Here is a 23,666-nt window from a genome sequence, read left to right on the forward strand (position 1 = left end):
TAAAGTTAGTCTAATGTAACGTTTCTTTTTTCGCCACATCACGAGTGTGTATTATGAAGAGTTGTAAAAAAAAAGTCAAGAAAAAGGTCGAAAGTAAGCTATAGCAAAAATAGCCGGCAGAAGAAAACCTTACCATTTCATTTGTGTAGCACTTTCAGACACAACAGGAGGGTTGTACAAAGTGCTGAACAGGACCAAAATATAAAAGCAGGATAACACATCAAACAATTAAAGTTCCATGTAAAAACCATACGAGCACAAGACAACAACAGCTGTTTGAGAATCCTACGAATAAAACCACGTAGGAAAAGGAGGACAGGAGAACAATCCAAGAGTCAAAAGCCAGGGAAAAGTTTGTAAATGTGATTTCAATGTTGAGACAAAAGGGGCTGGACTAATTTTGAAAGGAAGAGCATTTCAACGCCTGGGCGAGCAAACCAAGAGCACTTGTGAGTCTAAGGGGCTCGACACACGGGAGGCGACACATGACCGCGATCAGCGAAATTCGTCGCTGTCACTTTTATTACCTGACACACGGGAGGCGACCCGCGGCAGCGGCCGGCGGCAAAGCCGTCTACGCGTTCTGTTCCATGGCGAAATAGAATTTTCTGTTGTTTTGCTTGGCTGTGTCAGGTTGGAGGGAATTAAGGTTATTTAAGCGGTTCAGAGTTAATAAAGCGGTAGATGTGATGTTTCACAAGGTGCTGCTAGAGTTATGTGAAATCTTACTTCTGATTTTACTATAAAACAATAATAATCAACTTCTCCTTCATGTTTGTTCAGAGGTGTACGGAGCATCTTGTCCGCTCATTGGTCAGTGAATGAAACCTCCGTTGATTGGTCCTCGTCCGAGCGACAGCGATGAAAAGATGAAAACATTTCAACTGTCTAGAATCACGTCGCTGAGTCGCCTGTGCACGACACGTGCACGAGAGCAAAATTTCACACGCACGTTTTTCGTGTTTCGCTTAGTAGCAGGGAGACCCGCGATTATCGCTTTGTCGCGCAAAGCTGTTAGTGCGCAGATGCGGCAGCCACACAGGAAAATCCACAGAGCGTCAAAACGAGCGCACCCCAAAGAGGTTTGTTCCCGCCCAGTCCCACAAGTCTTTCTAGCGGTTGCTAGGAGATTGTACTTCTAAGTTTTGAGGGAGAGCAGAAAAAATCCGTGAGAGCAGGCGACAGACTTGTGGGAGGAGTTTTGATCCGTGCAGAGAAAAAGTTGTCACGTGAGAAGACAATACCAGTGTGAGAAGGTTAAATCTGAGCGCAGAAACAAAGATTTGAAGGAGAACAGAGTGAATTTGAAAGAGAGCAGACATTTTGAGTGCAAGCATTACAAGTTTTGAGAGCAATAATATAAAATCTTATTCTGAAATTAAAAAGTTGGTCTCTTGATATGAAATTCTGCTCTCAAATTGAAAGTTCAAGTGCTCAATTTCTGGCATTTTAATTCTTCCACGCCTCCAGGGTGCCAAAACTCCCAACAGCCGAGCGAGCAGAATCAGAAACCGGGCGCGCAGAAAGGCTGCCACATGCGCAGTGTGGCTGCCGCGCGCATGTTTTCCTCTGCTGTGTGCTCGTTGGCCAACGCGCGCATGCAGGTTTGTCACTTGTGCACATCCTTGTGCACTCTCAGACACAGTTTGCTCCCTCTCAGTGTACAAATGACCTCCTCGCCATGTATATCTTCACTCGTGGAGGTTCTAACTTCCACGTGCGAGTCCCGTTCGCACGCGCGATGTGGACAAGACGCGTGCACGAGATATGGCGGAATTCTGACGCCATAATGGTGCCACTAGAAAAGATCAGTAACTGGTTAATTTTGAGATCACAGCAGACAAAAAGACAGCAGCAGAATCATAAAAAAAAAACAGAGACGAAGTCACCATGGTGAGTGTGTGTCACTGGTTTTGTCAACTCAAACAACTGGTTACTTGTTTATTGTCGTGTGCAAACACGTTGGGTTAATTTCAAGGGACACGCACAAACAATGCTTCAAATCAACGCAAGTTGCACGTTGCAGCCATCACGCGCATGTCTCGTTAAAAAGCAAGTCTACTCCAGGCCTTAGAACAAGATCGCGGGACTGTCAGGAGAAGCTGATCAGCTGACCTGAGCGGACACGGGGGTGAAAAGGGAAGAGGAGTCCCGTGATAGAAGAGGGAGTCGGTCCAAGAAGAGACTTGAAGACAGTAAGCAGGGGCCTCATTTATCAAGCTTGCTTACGCACAAAACGGGGTCGGAAAACTGCATATGCAACTTTCCATGGAAACGTTGGGATTTATGAAAGAAAACTAAGAGGAAAAGTGTGCGCAACTTTAAGTTGACTAAGGACCTGGCTTACACACATGCTGGACATGGAGAGCGCCTGCAGTGCTGCTGCTGAGAAGATACAATTATGAAATCCTGCAGCATTATCACTTGTACTGCTTCGTTTTCACACAAAACAAGACCCCCCACATGCACACACACATGCGCATATACACACACATGCGCACACACTCACACACACACACACACACACAGCCTGAAGCGCAGAATACGGAATGCAGAATATCAGTAGGGGGACAGATTGAGACAGAATGTCATGCGTCTGTGATGGTGTATGTGTGTCCTGTCACTGTGACCCGATTGATGATGAGCTCTGGCTATTTGTACAGGGGTAATCTCCGTTTGGCTGACTGGTTAGTGTGCGTGACTTTCACCTGGGAGTCTGGGGATCAAATCCTGATCGGACTATTTTTTTATATCCGTCACAGATCTCTCTGAAGAAGTCAGCATTGACGGCTTCAGCAACGCTGTGCCACTCCGTGGATTTTCTCTTATTTGTTTTGCAAAAGCACTTCCTTTCATTTCTCCTCCTCACCCACAGGTACCTCAATTTCTGCTTCTGTGAAATAGCGCTTCCTTGAGCTGCCTTGAGCTACGGTCGCCATGTCATTGGCGGAGCGCTGCAACAGCCGGCTTGTGTATATGCATGAGATCCACAAGGCACTTTGCATTGACTATTTATGGCAGTACGTGGGTGTGGTGAGGGCGGGATGTGACTGAAATGCAGCTGAGAAACATTCTTGTTATTCTCCAATTTATGAAGCGGAGATGAGTGCAGCTGTGCGTCCTCCATGTTTGATAGATCACAAACCTGCTTGTTGTAAGTACATTTTTTTGCTGAGCTTAAAGGGACTTTACGGACTTTTGAATTTTTATGCTCGCGATTGCCCCCTCAGGCAAAAAGCATAACGGCAGCTTCAATAGTAGGCTCGTGCACGAGGCGCGCATGCTGTATGTGCACACTCCTTAATGAAAATAACAGCTGAGACAGTCCTGTGTGTGTGTGTGTGTGTGTGTGTGTGTGTGTGTGTGTGTGTGTGTGTGTGACCCGGAGGACAGAGGACAGGAGAACGTGCAGCTAATTAATTAAATAATTTGGTTCAGTACCTTTCTCTTCAGCACAGCCGACAGAGGTTTATGATGGGTCAGTCCTCCTGCATGCTCAGATCATTCCCTTCCCTTGCTTGAAAAATTGTTCCAAAATGAAAGTTGAACCCACATCTTTTTTATCTGTGAATTCAATGCCGTTCGGCGAGTCTCAAATAAAAATTTGGGCATCTTACTGTAAAAAAAATATACCATTAATGTAAAAAAGAAACTCAAAATAAACTATGTTCACATCCAGAATCAAACCCAGATCTTCTACACGGGAGTCAGACGTCTTATTAGGTGAAATAAAGCACCAGTGATGTCCTTTGCATCTGTAACATTTATATGCTTGATGACAGCTGAAACAACGTTCAAAGAACGGTTCGGAGTGAAAATGGCTATTTTGTTGCTAATCTGCAGGAAATATCTAGAAGAAAGTTCTACAGAAAGTAGCTAAGGGTCCTCAGAAATGTAGCTAGCTTTGTCACTAGGCGTTAGGAACAGCGACAAAGTGGCACTGCCTCTCTCTCTGCTGCTAAAGCTACGGATAGCAAATGCTACGGGCGATGCCTGAGCGTGAACGCGCATGAAGCAGCCTGCTCGACCCGAGCATCTCTCTTTTTCTGTGATTTTACAGAAAAACAGGCAATCACAGTAAAAATGCCAGGGCTCATTCTACAGGACCAGGGCATTGCAGGAGAATGTATGAAGAAGACATTTATTATTTCTATACATGTTTTGGCTGTCACACTTCCATAATGCCCCTGTAAGTATAGTTTTAGTAAGGATTCTATGCAATGTTTGACAAATGAGACCCCTGGACCTTAAAAGGGAGGGAGGCATCCAATGGAGAGTTTTTCAAACAACCCTGCTGGTCCTATTAATTCTATAAATTATTTATTTTATGTATTTATTTTTCCAACACATAATATGTTCAATTCCTCCAAATCGGAGTGTCAGGCATTATGCCCACGCAGCCGGGTTTTTATAAAACCGAAATCTCTCCCTCGACCATTTAGGAAAAAAACTTGGGTCCACACCGCCTTATTTTCAGCTAAGATTATCCGGCGCTATGTATAAAATATTTATAAGAATGCCAAGCCTGTAGGTGGCAGTACTTCCCCGAATCATCACTGTCTTCTCAAAAAAACAATCCTTGAACGTGGAATAACTAGGTGGGTGTTTATTAACGTTCACGAGTAAATGCTGACAGCAGAGAATTCACACATCTCCACTTTGGTTGATGGTTTTGAAAGAACCCTTTTTGGTGCTGTAGATCTTCACTTTCATGTGGATGACAGGCCAAACAATAAAGATAGCCGTCTACCTGTGTTCAAGGTCTTCAACTTACTCAGATGCCACAGAGCCTCAGAGGCTTATCAAAGCAGGTTGTAAATACTGATCTTTGGTGCAATACCTACACACACATTTGTTATATTAAGATGCTCTGAGCTACATGTGGACATTTTAAACTCTTATTGCGAAGGAATGAAGGACATTTTTAGAGCAGTTGTGGAGCCTCATAGCAATAAAATCTGATGTTTTATTTAGTCCACATAGTACAAATGCATCCAATAGCCTTCAGTAATATGAATGATAAAAAATAAACAGAAGAATCACAGTCCGGTTCAGAAAGCCATCAGTTTTCGTTCTTGGGCTTTTTTTTGCTCTAACCTTCGACCTTATTTAGAAATTTTCTCTTTGACATGACATTTATGCTCCTCTGTAACTTTTGATCTGTTTTTCCTTCTTTAGCACCAGTTTTCAGGCTTGCACTTGTAAAATAAATCATTAGTTTACAATGCAGTTACTACGACAGCACGGTTGTGTATAGCAGTTACATGATTTTGATCAGTCACCATGTAGCTGCTTTGATTTTCCTCATGCCGGAAAAATGGAAAGAGCACAATCTAAAGGAGGAGCTGAAAGTGACTCTTGTTATAAAACGGGTGTAGGTGAAACATCAGAAAAGGACAAGAGCGGATTGTGGAGCTTCTAGACGCAGTCATGTCAAATTAAACTGAAATAAGTTTTAATAGCAACTTGGTTTAAGTCGGCCAACAAACTGCTTTAGAAATTTACGATGTGGTGGCATGTGTGGATGTAGCAACAAGGTATTTATGGAAAGGGTGGATGATGGGCTGCAGCTGTGACCTTCTTCTCGCTCAGCAGGTGCTGCTCTTGTAATCAAACATACGCAACACGGGAAAGAGAGAAAGAGGTGAGAGGAAACAGCCTATAGAGGACAACCCCTATGCCTTCCATAAAAGCTGCCTGAGAGCATTCAATCAGCTGTAGTTTCTTTAGTGGAGACAAAACGAAGAAAAACGTCCTCTGCTAGTTAGAAAGCACTATAAAGCTTAATGGGCTACAAAAAATCTATTAAAGGAGGACAAATAAGCAGGCAGTCACGCAGTGGTGACGCTCTGTTGGAGATAGTTGTAACATTAGAGTTTGTCAGAACCAAACAATGATAAAACTAAAGCCAGGGATCTGCTTTGGGTGGGTATTTATGCCTGCTGGAAGCTGTGCTGTCTTTAGCAGGATTGTTAACACCAAGACTGTAAAAGCTGCTTTGGTTAGGGAGAGAGAGCACTGCTGGAAAAGTAGATGCAAAAGCATCGAATCAGGATGCACCAAAGTGTCCAGCATGTGCAACTGAACAATAATCCAGCAAAATGCATGCCGATTAGACTAAACAAGTTAAATGGATTAGGGATACATCGATACCGGTACTGGTATCGGTAAAAGTTAACCGATACCAATGCAGTTGCCTGAAAGTCATTTCTGTTCACCTAATATTTTAGTTTTGTGATCATTTATATTAATATATTTCATTTTTTATTTACCTTAGTTTTTTCTGTTGAAAGCAGAGGAAGAAAATAAACCTGTATTCCAATTCATTTTCTTGTGTGGTACAAGTATCGGTAACCGATATCGGCGAGTACTCAGATGCAAGCATCGGTATCGTATCGATTTGGAAAAAAGTGGTATTGGTGCATCACTAAAACGGATAAAACAAAACAGAACTGTGTTGCTAAGTTAGGAAAGACCTACGGTTACCATCCAAGCTGGGGTGAAAAAGCGAAGCTATAAAAGGAAACTTCCTTTACTCAGGTGTGGCTGATAGCAACACTATTTACCAACCCTGGAAGAGTGCTGTTTCATGAAGATATGCAAAACCATAAAAGCATGTGCACCTTATGTAAGATTTGGCTCTCGTCATTCCACAGCGCAGGACATATTATGAGAAAAAAGAGAAGTGGGTACCAGCCTGTCTCCAGACACCTCCACAGAGCCTCTCATTAAACGCCTGTGAGCTTCCAGCCAACAGGGAGAAATGTATGTTGCTCTTTGAAGCTACCACTGGCACCTTCAAAGAACTGGATCACCTTTGAAGATTTTCATGCTTTTCAAGACATAGTTTTATTCAGATGAGCTGCATATATATGTATAAGCACATGGAATGTCATTGAGGAATAGTTATTTCATAACTACAGTAGCAGTTTCCTCACCTGGATGGATGGATTCAAACACCACAGCTGTGTAAGAAACAACACTAACTGGTCATTTTAAGAGGTTTTTCTAGAGGGGTGTCTATTTTCATGAATCTAAAGCACACCAACTGAGACTTGGTGACCAATGGGTCCACATGTAGAAGTTCAGACCCAATGAAGAAACTCCTTGGAAATTTGACCAAAAACCACATGAACCAGAGTTGCACTTAAATTAACCACTTTAATTTTTGTGTTTTAGCAGGTTTACTTGTCTTATTTTCTTGTAACACAATGATGCAAACATCACAAAGAAGTTCTTACCAACATGTGCTTAACTCATTCGCTGCCAGCCGTTTCCTGATCGGTAAAGCCCGTTGCTGCCAGCGCTTCTCACCGTTTTTACTGTTTTCAGAATGTTGCGTGCTAGGATGATGTCGATGCCAAAACAACCAAAACAAAGCAGAGAATTGGCAGTGAACAGCTGGATTTAAAATGTTGACTTTTGTCGTCAATGACAGTGAATGAGTTAACATCAGCTTAATGGTTGAGCTAAAACTTTGATGACTCTCTTCCTACCCAACGTTCTGACTCCAGAACCCTCCATATGAGATTAAAAAATAGAATTACTCAAGATATTTGAGCTGAATGTTGCATTAATGAGAATTTTCAGCATTTTAAGACATCACAGTTTTATGTAGCAGAATTATTAGGCAAGCCATTGCAGTAATAAATAAAAACTACTTGTTTTTGATTATTGTTAAGTGTTTGGGTCATACATGTCCTGGTGTATTTTTATTAAGGTAGTAATGTACAGTTCAACGGTTTATTTAAGTAGCACTTTAAGCTAGTTCTTTCAAACTCGTTTCAGTGGATCTTGAGCCAAAATTTGGGTTAAACACAGTAGCCGTCTGCCGACCGGAAACTAAACTTAACAGTTTTGTGGTTCAGGTTCAGGTGGGAACACTAGTGGGAGGTCTCTTCCTGCTTTATGGCAACTTTATGTTTACTCTGCTGGTAGCTAATATAAAGGCTAGCAGTTGCCTTTCCCAGTTTATCAACCATCAATAAAAAAAGCACAAGAAGATGATTTTTGCCTGTTTTTTCAGCATCATGGTTTATGATTACGTTTATTTATTAGGCAGACGCTTTTATCCAAAGCGACTTACAGTTTAGAACCTATAGGGCATGTTGTGATCTGTGGGGGAAACCGGAGTACCCGGAGGAAACCCACGCATGCATGGGGAGAACACGCAACTCCACGCAGAAAGGCCGCAGCCGAGTTTCCAACCTGCAACCTTCGTGATGCGAGGCAAGTGCTAACAACTGTGCCACCATGCCGCCATAATAATAATGTAGTTAATAATAATGTAGTTAGATAGTTAGTTAGTTAGTTAGTTAGTACTTTAGGTTTATTCCCGTTTGCCTGAAACTGACTAATAAATTAAACTGCAATTCTTAACGGTCAATTAGATTTTGTGGCTTCAAATGAATAATAATTAAAAGAAGAAATGATCAAATGGCTGTTAGTCATAGAGCCTCCAGACCCCAGACCAAAATGTGACCGTTTCAAGTAGAACTGGGACTTTGACTCACTTTTAAAATTCATCCCAGCTACTGTCATTTTGTATTAAAAATCTATAAACAATATTCCATTTTAAGGTCTTCACTTTTCTAAGGAGTTCACTACTTTGGCACGTTTTCTCTCAATTCTCATAGCACACCGTCACCCTTCACGTTTTGACTTATAGAGGAAAAAAAACACTAACAAAAATTTAATTAGTTGTAATGTGATGTTTAAATTTGCAACCAGGCCATGACTCTATTATCCTCAGAGAAGAGGTATTTAATTGTTGTTACTTTGGTGCTTTGCATTCCCATTATGTCTGGTTTCCTGCTGTTTCTCGTGTAATTGAGTCAGATTGTGATGGAGTCAGATTGGTCCAATCTTCAGATGCTACAAAAACACAAATCAGTTCAAATGATAAATAATAATAATAAAATGCCTGCTCCTCTCTAGTGATGGCCCTCAGTTAGTTCTGAGTATCATTCTTTTATCCCCACATATTAATTAAAAAAATGCAAAACAGTATTAATGTAGTTTTGAGTTAATACATATTATGAAATTAAATCATCCTTTAACAAACCCTGCTATGATACAGCAGTTGATTATTATTGCATTCTAAACGATGTTAGTTATTATTTTTTAATCATTATTCATCATAAGGTTAATTGGTTTCTAGTTCATTATTGCTCAGTGTTTCTAGTTATTAACCATGTGAGTGTGGCTAATATCTGTTTGCTAATAGGAATGGCATAATAACAAACTAAATCATAATTTCTGCAATTGCCATATCACTATTATTACTGTTATTCCCACCACTAACAGCAGATCACTATAACAGTCCCTTCCATGTAAAAGCATGACAGTGCAACAAAATGAAAAATAAAGTATTCCTTTCTTTTATTTTAGCAATGGGTTAAAAGCAGCTTATGTCTGGTTGCATGTGAGAATGTTACTCCAGTATCCGGATACTTTGTAATAGAGGGAAGTAATTTAGTTTGGCTTTCTTTGTTCTTCCAGCTAATGTCTAATGGGCTCGACACACGGGAGGCGACAAACGACCGCGATCAGCGAAATTCGTCACTGTCGCTTTTATTACCTGACACACGGGAGGCGACCCGCGGCAGCGGCCAGCGTCAAAGCCATCGACGCGTTCTGTTCCATGGTGAAATCAAATCTTCCGTTGTTTTGATTGGCTGTGTCAGGTTGGAGGGAATTATGGTTATTTAAGCGGTTCAGAGTCAAAAAATTGGTAGATATGATGTTTCACAAGGTGCTGCTAGAGTTATGTGAAATCTTACTTCTGATTTTACTATATAAAAAAAATAACCCGAGAATGGGTTCATCCCATATTACAAAGCAGAGAAAGAAACAGAGAATACCATCATTTAATGAGGGGCATGTGTTAATTCCGGCCCCAAGAATTTCCCACGCCGCGGCCTTTTTGTGAATATCTTTGTATTCTTTGGTAGAAATATTTTACAGTTCTGGAAAATCCGTCACAGCAAGTATCAACTTCTCCTCCATGTTTGCTCAGAGATGTACGGAGCATCCTGTCCGCTCATTGGTCAGTGAATGAAACCTCCATTGATTGGCCCTCGTCCGAGCGACAGCGATGAAAAGTTGAAAATATTTCAACTTTCTGGGATCGCGTCGCTGGGTCGCCTGTGCACGACACGTGCACGAGTGCAAAATTTCACATGCACTTTTTTCGCTTGGTAGGAGGGAGACCCGCGATTATCGCTTTGTCGCGCATGTCTCATTGAAAATGAACGGAGGAGAGGCGATGTCGCCTCCCGTGTGTCGAGCCCATGAATCTGTAGAAAAAAAAGCTGTAAAACTGGGAGTTGCTTTGTGTTTGTTTTTATCTTGTACCTCTTACATAAGTGAAAATGGTAAAGGGTTTGTGTTTGTATAACACCTTCTTAGGGTTCTACAAGTCCCCCAAGGCACTTCACGCCACAATCACTCATTCACCCATTCACACGCTGGTGGTGATGAGCTACGATGTAGCCACAGCTGACCTGGGGCGCATTGACAGAGGCGAGGCCTGCCAAACACTGGCGCCACCTGTCCTTCCGACAACCACCAGCAGCCAAGGTGGGTTTTGTGTCTTGCCCAAGGACACAACAGCAGCACTCTCTGGTCGGAGTCAGGGTCGAACCTGCAACCTTCTGATAAATGGAAAACCTGCACTACCTCCTGCCTTCCTCCTGGACAACTGCTGTTGAGAAGGGAAAGGGTTATTGTTTGTTTTAGAAAAAAAGATTTTAAATCAGATCATCATTAAACCACAAACTCAAAGAACCGAGTTTCCCACACTGACTACAAACTAGTAAAACTGGACCAGAACCAGACAGAATCCAGCTGCAACACTACCTCTAATGTTCAACTCTAAAGACTTGAATTTAACTCACTTAATCAACAGTAAAGAATACATTTACAATGAGTGTCAAATTACTTGTGACAGTGTTGGGAACACTAGTCATTTTACCAAGTCAATTCTCAAGTCTTTAAAGCAGCAATCTGAAGTTTCTCCCTTTGAGGAATTATGTAGGATTTATTTTTAGAAATCCATAAAAATGAAAGTTTTACTCTGAACTGTGATAAAATGTAGAAAATACCTTTTCTTTTATAGGATCAGAATTGTTATGTTACTTTTACTGTATGAATGAATTTAAATTTGATGCCACTTCTGATTAAGTCACTGTCACAAACAAACTATTTATTTATTTATTTATTTTTACAAATATTTTGTTGATTCAGAACAAAAGTTCAAGCGATCTAGTCTGGCAAGCCATTCTATACATGAGAACACATAGTCTGGCCATGGCCCATTGAAAGAGCTCAGTCATGGGGCAGAATCTACGGTTGTCATTCAGACTGTTTCAGCACAACTGGACTCTGCTAGGACCAATCAGAGCAAGAAAGACCGTGACTGTTCCTGAGCCGACACCATCTTTGTTGGTTTTCTTCATCACAGCTCTGGTGCTAAGTCCGCCCAAAATCTCTCTACAAACATAAAGCTCTGTTATTGGCCTGACTTCGGGCCAATGGTAGACCCACTGAGGCTATAATGGCGCTTGTTTAGACCGACCCACAGAGCAAAATCTTTTGCTTCTTTTAAAGTTGGTACACATTTCCAGGCTACCAGCGATCCATTTGCGCACAATGGATTGGTCAAGCAGTCTACAGTTTCACTCCTAACAACAGAAACCACAAATCTAATTCAGGTTTACAGTCTTAGAGGGTGGATCTAAGTCAAATCTAGTTGTATGTGACTCGAGTCTAAATCTTAGACTCGAGTCTCCATCTTAGATCCCAGTTCCTGCTGTTCCTGACCAAATGGAAGATGAGAATATTAAAAAGACCTTATGTGGTAACATTGAGACCAGTAACTCTTGTTTGGTGTGCAGTTTTCACACTTTTATTATAAAAAAAATGTCCTTCAGCAGTGACTTTTTTTCTGCCCGTGTTTGAACTTGGGCAACATTAAATCATGTTCTGAGGGTGGGGTCAAATATTTCACCCCAAACTGTTTATTGCAGCCTGGGGCATCTCAGCCAGGCAGTGAAAAAACAATATGACTTCATGATTGTGACAAAGTGCTGTGTAAGAGTATCTGTACCAGTGATGAGAACAATAATGCTGCAAAATCACAAAGTTTCCCCTGAAAGAACAACTGTGCTTATGTCCTGCATCTAACAGAGTCTCTGAAATGTCAACAAATCAGCAATAGTAGACAAAGCCACAGCAAAGGCGGCAGTTCTCTAGTAGATTCTACTAGATAGCATAAATAATCATGTAGATCTAGTCTGCAGATACAAAGACCGTAGAACACGAGACCTTTTCTCCACAATAAAGGTTGAGCTGTCCTTGATTTGGGTCCATAACTCACTTTGCTATAAAGCCACTCAGAGTTAATAAATGTGCGACAGATCTACATGAGTGACTTTATTACAAGACTTGTAGGATTTCCACTCATTTATTGACCTTCAAATTTGCACAACTTGGCTGTGTACATAAAACAGCCTTCCTTTACAACACACTGATGATGAGCCATTTAGTACCGGGGTTCAATGGGATGGAAAATGAGAACAATGTTCTTCCTCTCCCTGCCTCCGTCACTCGGTGGCCATATTTTAACCTGTCCTCCGCCAATTAAATCTGGCTCAGGAAAGAAACCTGAAGCGGCATGGCTGGAGGGAAATGTCGCTCTATTTTCCTCCACCTGGCACTTCATGCACATCCCTCATGTTACATTTGTTTATTGTCTGTGCAGACCAGACTCCCTGGAAGCAACTCAACTCTTCAACATTTTGTGTTTAACCCAAAATATGAATTTAGTCTCAAACTCTTATCTTATGCATAAAGTCACTACAAAATTATTCCAAGACAAAGGTGGATATAAAAAGAGCCTCTAATGACATATGTCAGCATTTGAAGTTCTTGACACTTGGAATCTGCAAAAGGGTGTGCAATCAATAATCAACGAATTTGTCACTTAATAACTCATGAGTCTTCATGACTCGGTTGAGGATCCATTACTTACGCAGAATAAACGATTTCCTGATAGCAGAGTAAGAGACAAAGGTTTCAGCCCCAGGAGACGTTGGTCCCTTTTACATTCAACGGATGCTGGACACGTGCCTTTGCTCAAAAGAAAATCCTCCTCTGGTAAGCCGTGGTGACAGCTAAGGTCGTGCAGGGTTTTTAATGTGCTTTCTTTGACCTTTGCTGCTTTGGTGACTCTAATGGTGGCAAAAATACCTTCTAGGACATCTCCAAAAAGATGCTCAATATTTGATGGCCACGTTTACTTTGAATGGAGGAGTGGAGAATGGAAAATGAGTCTGAAATGGGTTTGTTCCTCCTTGACTTTCATTTCTGCTACGTCTTCCGTTTATTGCAGCAGAGTGAACAAATCCACTAACCTAGTTAGAACTTTATGAATGCATGTGAATAATCCACAAACACCTCAGATACAATGTGTTAGTCTACACGAAAACTTGTTTGTTTCTGCTGGGGAGTTGGCGTTTTTAACATGGGAGTCAATGCAAACTTGCTCCTTTCCAGAGCCAGCCCCTGGTGGATGAGCGTGGAACTGCAGACACATTTCTATTACATTACACACTGCTTACGGATCCAGTGGAAAGGCTGGGTAATAAAGCTACTGTTTTTATTTTTATTTGTATATAATTAAATGTCAATGCTATTTCTCTAATTGACACAACATTAATCAATAATTCATTTTTAAAAAGTACATTTCCTGTAGTGTAATTTTCATTCCCACTAACTTAGCTAAATCTGATTTACTGACATTAGTAAAATCATTTAAAAAAACGGCACATGGAAGTAATGGCACAGCATGAAATAAACAGTCTTTCCAATTAAAAGTAGCGTCCACTTCTCTGTGAAGTCTTCTTTCACATGCAAGCAAAATATAAGTAAAATAATCTTTCACCCAATTTGCACCTTCAATTTCTTACATTGTTGTCTCTAATATAAATCTCACTGTGGTGTGTATTTACATATATTTTTTCTTTATTTTTTCTTAGTTTAATTCTTCCTCTCCATAAACTGAAAAAAAAGACAAATCTTGTTTGTGCTATTGTGCACTTTCTGCTTAAAATGTGGTAATGTTCTTGTCTCTGCGGAACCTCGTACCCAGTGAGTAATGAGAACAATGTGAGGGGCTCTGGAGTGTAATTATTTTCATTTGGTAGGCAGTGGGGGGTGTTCTACATTTGTCTCAGCCGTACGCGACAGTTCACTATCTTCCAGTAACCATAATGAGCACCAGGCTTTCATTATGTGTTGGGAATGGCACCTCTGCAAAAGGAAGGCTAAAAATAAACTTCCACGGTCCACACACAATGGAAGAAATTTAGAAAAAAATATCAGTGGAGCTGGGGAATGAACTGAGAAGAAGAAAAAAGGAGAAGTTACCTTTAGGTGGATCCAAAGCTTTTGGCAGGAGAGATTCAACGATACAAATAACAACACAGCAACCTCACAAGCACAGCAAAAACCTAAATGTGATGCAAACATGAAGCAGCTTTGTACAAGGCGAAGCCTTTGGGCAGTTTGGTCTTCTGTCACTGCGTGTTTCCGGAGCACCAAGCTTCACTGTGTCGACCCAAACTGGAATATGCTACACTGCTCAAAAGGAGGAGACGTTCTGGGGAGGATTTGACCCGGAAATAAAGATTTGTTTCGTTTTTCTCGGTCAACGGTCTCACCTTGCTCGGTTCTAAATTAAATTTTTGTTCCGTCAAAAGCAAAAATAAAGAGAGGCTCTCCTTTTAACCTTCAGTATTTTTTGTCAGCCAGAAACTGGCATGAAAAAAAATACCTTCACTCAACAGTATGTTTACCTGATTGGGTACAAAACTGCTCACAATGAGTTCTACTAGTGGACACTGATTCACAGCGGAGAAGTAGAAACTGTTAGAATTATGTGAATCAGAGAAGGAGACATACTCCTTCTCCACTCACCGCAGCGTGTCGAGATGTTTCGCTCATTTCATCCATCCATCATCCTTCCTGGTTACCAGGAGTTGGAATCTGTCTCCAAGTCATGAAAATTTAATATTCATTAAACCGTTTTCACCCTCTTATCCAAGTCTGGTTTACGCGCTTTCCACAGCAATCTCTACCAGAAGGATCGCAGGCGTTCCCTGGCCGATGTGGAGACTGTAGAATGCCTGCAACCTCCTGATGGAAGCATCAGCGGAGTGGAACGGCAGCAGAACGTTGCTGCTTCAAATACAACCCATTATAGTCTATGGAGTTGATTCAAACCAGCCGCGGGTCGCCGTGATCTCCATCTTCTTCTTGGTTAAATGTTGGGTGGCATAAACAAACAGTGATCCTTGAAGTCTCAAGGGATTTTGTGATCTTGTGAGTCTAGCTAGGAGGAGGGCAGAGAAACAGCCCCATTGCTAAGACTCCAGGTGTGGACTGGTGCAGAGCAAAGCATGCGAGTAAACCATTCCACTACTGTTTCGTGCCTCCAGTCTGGACCCGAGGTTAGTCAAATATTTGAGCTCTGAGGACGAAGGAAACTCATTTCAGCCATTTGTATTAGTGATGTTCTTTTGGTCAGTATCATAGATGAGGGTTAAGTTGAAGGTAAATAAAGAGCTATGCTTTCTTGCTTAATTTCCTCTTTACCAGACCAGCATAGCATCCGCTTCCCTGCAGATGCTGCCCCATATGGAGAGTGGAGAATGCCACGGGAAAGCTAAACTAACTGGAGAAAGTGCAGCTGAAGCTTATAATGCAGGATGAATGTCTGCTGCTGACCATAGTCCAAGGCAACATAGCAGCAGTACATTAGAACTAGGGCTGCACAATATATCGAAAAATTATCATCATCGCGATAACAGGACGTGCGATAGGCCCATCGCAAACATTTCCATCCGTGTCATACATCAACTTTTTGTAAACCAGCTCTGTTTTTTACGCGGAAGAATTATTTGACCAATCAAATGTAGCCCTTCTGATATGCGGCCAATCAGATGGGTCCGTTCACATAATACGCGGGTGCGGCTGCTAATACAGTAGCGGGCGCAGCTGCTAATACAGTAGCAGGTGCGGCTGCTAATACAGTAGCGGGCGCAGCTGCTAATACAGTAGCGGGTGCAGCTGTTAATACAGTAGCGGGTGCGGCTGCTAATACAGTAGCAGGTGCAGCTGCTAATACAGTAGCGGGTGCAGCTGCTAATACAGTAGCGGGTGCAGCAGCTAATACAGTAGCGGGTGCAGCTGCTAATACAGTAGCAGGTGCAGCTGCTAATACAGTAGCGGGTGCGGCTGCTAATACAGTAGCAGGTGCAGCTGCTAATACAGTAGCGGGTGCAGCTGCTAATACAGTAGCAGGTGTTGCTGCTAATACAGTAGCAGGTGTTGCTGCTAATACAGTAGCAGGTGCGGCTGCTAATACAGTAGCGGGTGCAGCTGCTAATACAGTAGCAGGTGCAGCTGCTAATACAGTAGCAGGTGCAGCTGCTAATACAGTAGCAGGTGTTGCTGCTAATACAGTAGCAGGTGTTGCTGCTAATACAGTAGCAGGTGCGGCTGCTAATACAGTAGCGGGCGCAGCTGCTAATACAGTAGCGGGTGCAGCTGCTAATACAGTAGCGGGTGCAGCAGCTAATACAGTAGCGGGTGTTGCTGCTAATACAGTAGCAGGTGCAGCTGCTAATACAGTAGCGGGTGCAGCTGCTAATACAGTAGTAGGTGCAGCTGCTAATACAGTAGCGGGTGCAGCTGCTAATACAGTAGCGGGTACAGCTGCTAATACAGTAGCGGGTGCAGCTGCTAATACAGTAGCGGGTGCAGCTGCTAATACAGTAGCGGGTGCAGCTGCTAATACAGTAGCAGGTGCAGCTGCTAATACAGTAGTAGGTGCAGCTGCTAATACAGTAGCGGGTGCAGCTGCTAATAAAGTAGCAGGTGTTGCTGCTAATACAGTAGCAGGTGTTGCTGCTAATACAGTAGCAGGTGCGGCTGCTAATACAGTAGCGGGCGCAGCTGCTAATACAGTAGCGGGTGCAGCTGCTAATACAGTAGCGGGTGCAGCTGCTAATACAGTAGCAGGTGTTGCTGCTAATACAGTAGCGGGTGCAGCTGCTAATACAGTAGCAGGTGCAGCTGGTAATACAGTAGCGGGTGCAGCTGCTAATACAGTAGCGGGTACAGCTGCTAATACAGTAGCGGGTGCAGCTGCTAATACAGTAGCGGGTGCAGCTGCTAATACAGTAACGGGTGCAGCTGCTAATACAGTAGCAGGTGCAGCTGCTAATACAGTAGCAGGTGCAGCTGCTATTACAGTAGCGGGTGCAGCTGCTAATACAGTAGCAGGTGTTGCTGCTAATACAGTAGCAGGTGTTGCTGCTAATACAGTAGCAGGTGCGGCTGCTAATACAGTAGCGGGTGCAGCTGCTAATACAGTAGCGGGTGCAGCTGCTAATACAGTAGCAGGTGTTGCTGCTAATACAGTAGCAGGTGCGGCTGCTAATACAGTAGCGGGTGCAGCTGCTAATACAGTAGCGGGTGCAGCTGCTAATACAGTAGCAGGTGTTGCTGCTAATACAGTAGCGGGTGCAGCTGCTAATACAGTAGCAGGTGCAGCTGCTAATACAGTAACAGGTGTTGCTGCTAATACAGTAGCAGGTGCGGCTGCTAATACAGTAGCGGGTGCAGCTGCTAATACAGTAGCGGGTGCAGCTGCTAATACAGTAGCAGGTGTTGCTGCTAATACAGTAGCGGGTGCAGCTGCTAATACAGTAGTAGGTGCAGCTGCTAATACAGTAGCGGGTGCAGCTGCTAATAAAGTAGCAGGTGTTGCTGCTAATACAGTAGCAGGTGTTGCTGCTAATACAGTAGCAGGTGCGGCTGCTAATACAGTAGCGGGCGCAGCTGCTAATACAGTAGCGGGTGCAGCTGCTAATACAGTAGCGGGTGCAGCTGCTAATACAGTAGCAGGTGTTGCTGCTAATACAGTAGCGGGTGCAGCTGCTAATACAGTAGCAGGTGCAGCTGGTAATACAGTAGCGGGTGCAGCTGCTAATACAGTAGCGGGTACAGCTGCTAATACAGTAGCGGGTGCAGCTGCTAATACAGTAGCGGGTGCAGCTGCTAATACAGTAACGGGTGCAGCTGCTAATACAGTAGCAGGTGCAGCTGCTAATACAGTAGCAGGTGCAGCTGCTAATACAGTAGCGGGTGCAGCTGCTAATACAGTAGCAGGTGTTGCTGCTAATACAGTAGCAGGTGTTGCTGCTAATACAGTAGCAGGTGCGGCTGCTAATACAGTAGCGGGTGCAGCTGCTAATACAGTAGCGGGTGCAGCTGCTAATACAGTAGCAGGTGTTGCTGCTAATACAGTAGCAGGTGCGGCTGCTAATACAGTAGCGGGTGCAGCTGCTAATACAGTAGCGGGTGCAGCTGCTAATACAGTAGCAGGTGTTGCTGCTAATACAGTAGCGGGTGCAGCTGCTAATACAGTAGCGGGTACAGCTGCTAATACAGTAGCGGGTGCAGCTGCTAATACAGTAGCGGGTGCAGCTGCTAATACAGTAACGGGTGCAGCTGCTAATACAGTAGCAGGTGTAGCTGCTAATACAGTAACAGGTGCAGCTGCTAATACAGTAGCGGGTGTAGCTGCTAATACAGTAGCAGGTGTAGCTGCTAATACAGTAACGGGTGCCGCTGCTAATACAGTAGCAGGTGTAGCTGCTAATACAGTAGCAGGTGTTGCTGCTAATGCAGTAGCGGGCGCAGCTGCTAATACAGTAGCAGGTGTTGCTGCTAATACAGTAGCAGGTGTTGCTGCTAATACAGTAACGGGTGCCGCTGCTAATACAGTAGCAGGTGTTGCTGCTAATACAGTAGCAGGTGTTGCTGCTAATACAGTAGCAGGTGTTGCTGCTAATACAGTAGCAGGTGTTGCTGCTAATACAGTAACGGGTGCCGCTGCTAATACAGTAGCAGGTGTTGCTGCTAATACAGTAGCAGGTGTTGCTGCTAATACAGTAGCAGGTGTTGCTGCTAATACAGTAACAGGTGTTGCTGCTAATACAGTAGCGGGTACAGCTGCTAATACAGTAGCAGGTGTTGCTGCTAATACAGTAGCAGGTGTTGCTGCTAATACAGTAGCGGCTGTAGCTGCTAATACAGTAGCAGGAGCAGCTGCATATTTTTGCAATTAAAATGTTATGTGGTAATGGAATTCATGCATTAGTTTTTGTTTGCTTTGAACCCAGAGCAGACGTCACACGCCAGACGACATCAACACTGCATACTTTAGTATTTGTTCATTTATCGTGACTAATATCGATATCGCAATATTAAGCACTGTTATCGAATATCGCAGGTTTTCCTAATATCGTGCAGCCCTACTTAGAACCAACGCTTGAACTCTGTTATTCACCGTTGGATATTATGTAAACAGTTACACACTCCACTATACTAAATATCTGTTATTAGCAGTTATCACTCCCATAGGCTGGGTGCAGACTGCACCTACTCTACCTGCGGCCATTATGATCACAACAATCTACTTTTAGGCATCATCAGTTTGTGGGTTAAGTCAGAAAGTTTAATAGACCTGTGTAAATGTGTTGGTTTTTAATGCACTTATCATTGTTTTAATTTCATCAGGAACTAAAAAAGTCACTATTTTGGGTTTAATCTCTTAGCTTGGCCAATAGGTAACATGAAACCATAAGGCTAATTATTTAGACAGTTCACTGACAGTGAAGTACTTCACCCATTTAAGTGACAGCTTTTTCGAGGTCTTCTTCTCAAATGTTAACTCATTTGCTGCCAGCATTTCTCACCATTTTTATCATTTTTTTTAAGAGTCACAGAACGCTGCGTGCTTGGATGATGTTGACGCCCAAAAAACCAAAACAAAGAAGACACTCACCTCTTGCATCAGGAAGAATCCACACGTTTCAAATTGTATCCGTTCTTTCATAATCCGTTGTCGAATTTTGAATGGCTTTTCCGGTTCGCGCCTCACTTTTTTTATAGCAGCAGCCCAAAACGATCTCCTAACATATGGATTTTCTGCTTCCTGATCACGTGACGTATGACGTATGCGGATGAAGATCGGCTTTAGAGATGGGATGTTTGTTTTCACACAGTAAAAAATGCAAATGACACGTCATTGGCAGTGAATGAGTTAATGTCAGACGTGGGTCTGCTTCCACTCTTCCACTCACCTTTGCCCTGATCCACCTGTTAACCTCACGCTCCCTCCTTCCCTCACTCATAAAAGAGACCCAAAGATACATAAACACCTTCACTTGAGGCAGGACCTCTCCACCGACCCAAAGATGGCAGTCCATCTTTTTCTGGCCAAGAACCTTTGCCTCAGATTTGGAGATGTAGATCCTCATCCCTATAATGTTTTAATGCATCCAAGTGTATTTTCAGGCTAGTCCTAGCACTAGTCCTCAGGCTACTTTTAGTCCATCCCATACCCCAAAGGAACAACTTTCCAAATGTTAAGGCTAAATAAAGTAACATAACTTTGTTGGCTAAAGAATCAAACCTTTGTAATAAAATCCTGCAAATGTGTATTTAAAAAAAAATCAAACACAGGTAATTAGGTACCAGTTTGTGATTGGATAACAAAAATCTAAAATGTGTTTTTTGTTTCTGTGATCCCAGGTTTATTGTCCATAACTAATTATTAGTTTTAGCCAGGAATCACAAAAGTCCTGGTGGTTTTTACAAAGCAATACAAAGTTTATACTCTTCCATGTTCTTGTTTTTCTTCCACTTTTGTTCTTCAAAGACTCAGTCCCAACATAAAAAATGGATGACCTCTTTTTTGTGCCGCCCCATTTGCAGTCTTTTTGGTTTGAATTGATATGTGAGCACTGGCTGACTGCCAGTTGGCCACTAATGGCCCCGGACAGTTAGCTTCCACGGGGCCCCGTGGCACTAAGGTGCAGTGTTAAAAAACCCATTATGCTAATGCTAAATCTGCCGGGGGAGGGTGGGGAATATCGCCCTGACACTTCTCATCTCTGTCATTAGCTGCAGCACATAGAGAAGGAAAGAAGCTTTTACTGAAACCTGATCCTTTCTAGAACATTTCAAATGGGATCTGAGGGAGGTGTGAGCGCCTCTCTCTCTAATGGGCCCGGTGCTGAGAGCTCATTTCCACCACTGAACGCAACAGGGAGAGCGGATGATGAAATTCCATGCTCATTTTGGAAAATCTGTCAGTTTTGTTTCAAAAGAACATTTGGAGGAGGCATTTCTGTCTGTGAGACAAGTCAAAGCCTTAAATTGCATTTTCACATGCTGTTATTTCCTTTCTCTCCAAAAATAATAGGAGCCAGTTGAATTATGTGATGTTTTTTGTTTCATGGTTACAAGTTGTTAAATTTAGATTGAGGAAAAAGCTGAAATGTTCATTCAGATTAAGTAAGGAAGTTTAAACTGTTCTGATCCCGATGCAGGTTAGGGTTAGGGTTTAGGTAAGTTTTTGGATATATTCCGAATTCATAAAATTTCCGTAAATTAACATATTACTCATTTGAACACAGAGCATTGGTGACCTGCATGTTCACTATCAATACTTGAGTGGAAGTTTTATTCTCAAACTATTTCACGCTACAAAATCTTCAGTGGTCTCGCCAGGGGTGGTTGGCGAAATGTCAGACTCATCCATTAAACTGCCCAGGTCATTAAAACATTTCCCCGTGGATAAAAACAAAGCCTAGCGTCACGGTCCAACAACAGCTGCATCCATGTTCATGTCTACATCTAACTTCAGACTTTAACTCATTAACTGCCACCGATGACAAAAGTCATCATTTTAAATCCAACTGTTCACCGCCAATGACGATTGATGACTAAAGACTAAAGTCGTCATTTGCATTTTTTTACTGTGTGGGTGTCGGATCGAGCCCCCGCACCGTGAAAACAAACTTCCCAGCTCTAAAGCCGATCTTCATCCGCGTACGCCACACATCACATGATCAGAAAGCAGAAAATCCATGTGGTAGGAGATCGTTTTGGGCCGCTGCTGTAAAAAAAGTGAGGAGCGAACCGGAAAAGCGTCTGCTGATCACATTTTGACAACGGATTATGAAGGAACGGATAAAGCTCGAAACACGCGGATTCTTCCTGATGTAAGTGGTGAGTCTACTTTTTGTTTTGTTAGTTTTGGCGTTTAAATCAGCCTAGCGCACAACTTCCTGTGACTCTTAAAAAACTGGAAAAACGCTGGCAGCGAAGGGCTTTTCTGATCAGGACATGGCTGGCAGTTAATGAGCTAATAATGTTGATCCAAAAACATCTACATTCACTTTTGGCTGCAGATGAATGAAAACTGTGTTTAGCTGTAACATAACATTTTGGGAAAATACAAAAAGCTGTTTATTGCAAATATTAAATTGAATGAAGAGCAAAATTTTTCATTGTATAGCCAAGAGTCTGATGACATTGGACAAATAATTGTATTTATTGCTATTTCACATAAGTAAAGATTAATGTTTGAAATGTGCACTCTGTTTCCGTACATGTGAAGGACATTTCATGTTAACCTGCAGGACATTACTTTTAAATCAAAGCCTCTCTTTGGCTTATATGCATTGTTACTTAGGCCTAGTCCACACGTAGCCGGGGTTTTTTAAAAATGAATATCCGCTCCTCCAAAAACTTGCATCCACACCAACGCATTTTAAAGACAAACTCTGTCCACACGTACCCAGATAAATACGTTGTTAAGGACATGCCAGACCTGTAGGCGGCAGTACTTCCCCCGTTCTTAACCTCGTCCTTCGTCTGTGGTCTTCCACAAGGAGCAGTAATTCCTCTTGCAAAAACAAACAAGCAGAAAGCGCTTGGACAATTGATAAAGCGAGCGCAGCTCTGAGGGCATCCATGATGCCGGCTAGTGTAAACACAGGTCGCACACGTGATGTCAGCATTTTTTTGTCGCGGAAAGTGACGTTGCGGACCTTAAAACTCCGGTTTTGTCTGTCCACACGCAGACACCCAAAACGGAGAAAATGCAGATCTTCACTTTGGCCGGAGTTTTTAAAAAGATCCGTTTTCGTGTGGATGACAGGCCAAAACGTAGAAAAATATCTACGTTTTGGCAGATCCCCGGCTACGTGTGGACAGGGCCTTAGTAGAGTTCAGAGGTTACTGAAGGAGCTCCAGTTTTGCTGCATTGATTCACAACTTCAACTGTACCAGATGTTCCAGTTAATAAAAATAAACATGCAACTGGCTTTTTTCTTGGTGAATCTGACTTAGCTTCTTGTATCCAATGTTTTTTTTTGGGTTAGCTTTGTGTTCATTGAGTTCCTCATTTGGCCTTGATTATTTTGCTTCTCACCTGTGTTTCATCTGCAATCAATCACCTGTCCTCGCTCAAGTCATCAAGCCACCCAGTATATCTAGCCCTCTGTTTCCCAATTCATGTGCAACTTCTACAACGTTTTACCCCCCAAAATTAAATTAAATAAATAAAAAAAATAAGCAATTATATATATATATACATATATATATATATATATACATATATATATATATATAATTTTTTTTACCAGAAATGTTCTCAAGCCAGTACTCTGATGGCTGCATGCACTAGGTCACAAGTCAAGATGACTCAAAATTCAAGTTATTCACCAGCCTAAATCCGAATT

This window comes from Nothobranchius furzeri, chromosome 14, assembly GCF_043380555.1.
Source record: "Nothobranchius furzeri strain GRZ-AD chromosome 14, NfurGRZ-RIMD1, whole genome shotgun sequence".
Classification (NCBI taxonomy): Eukaryota; Metazoa; Chordata; class Actinopteri; order Cyprinodontiformes; family Nothobranchiidae; genus Nothobranchius; species Nothobranchius furzeri.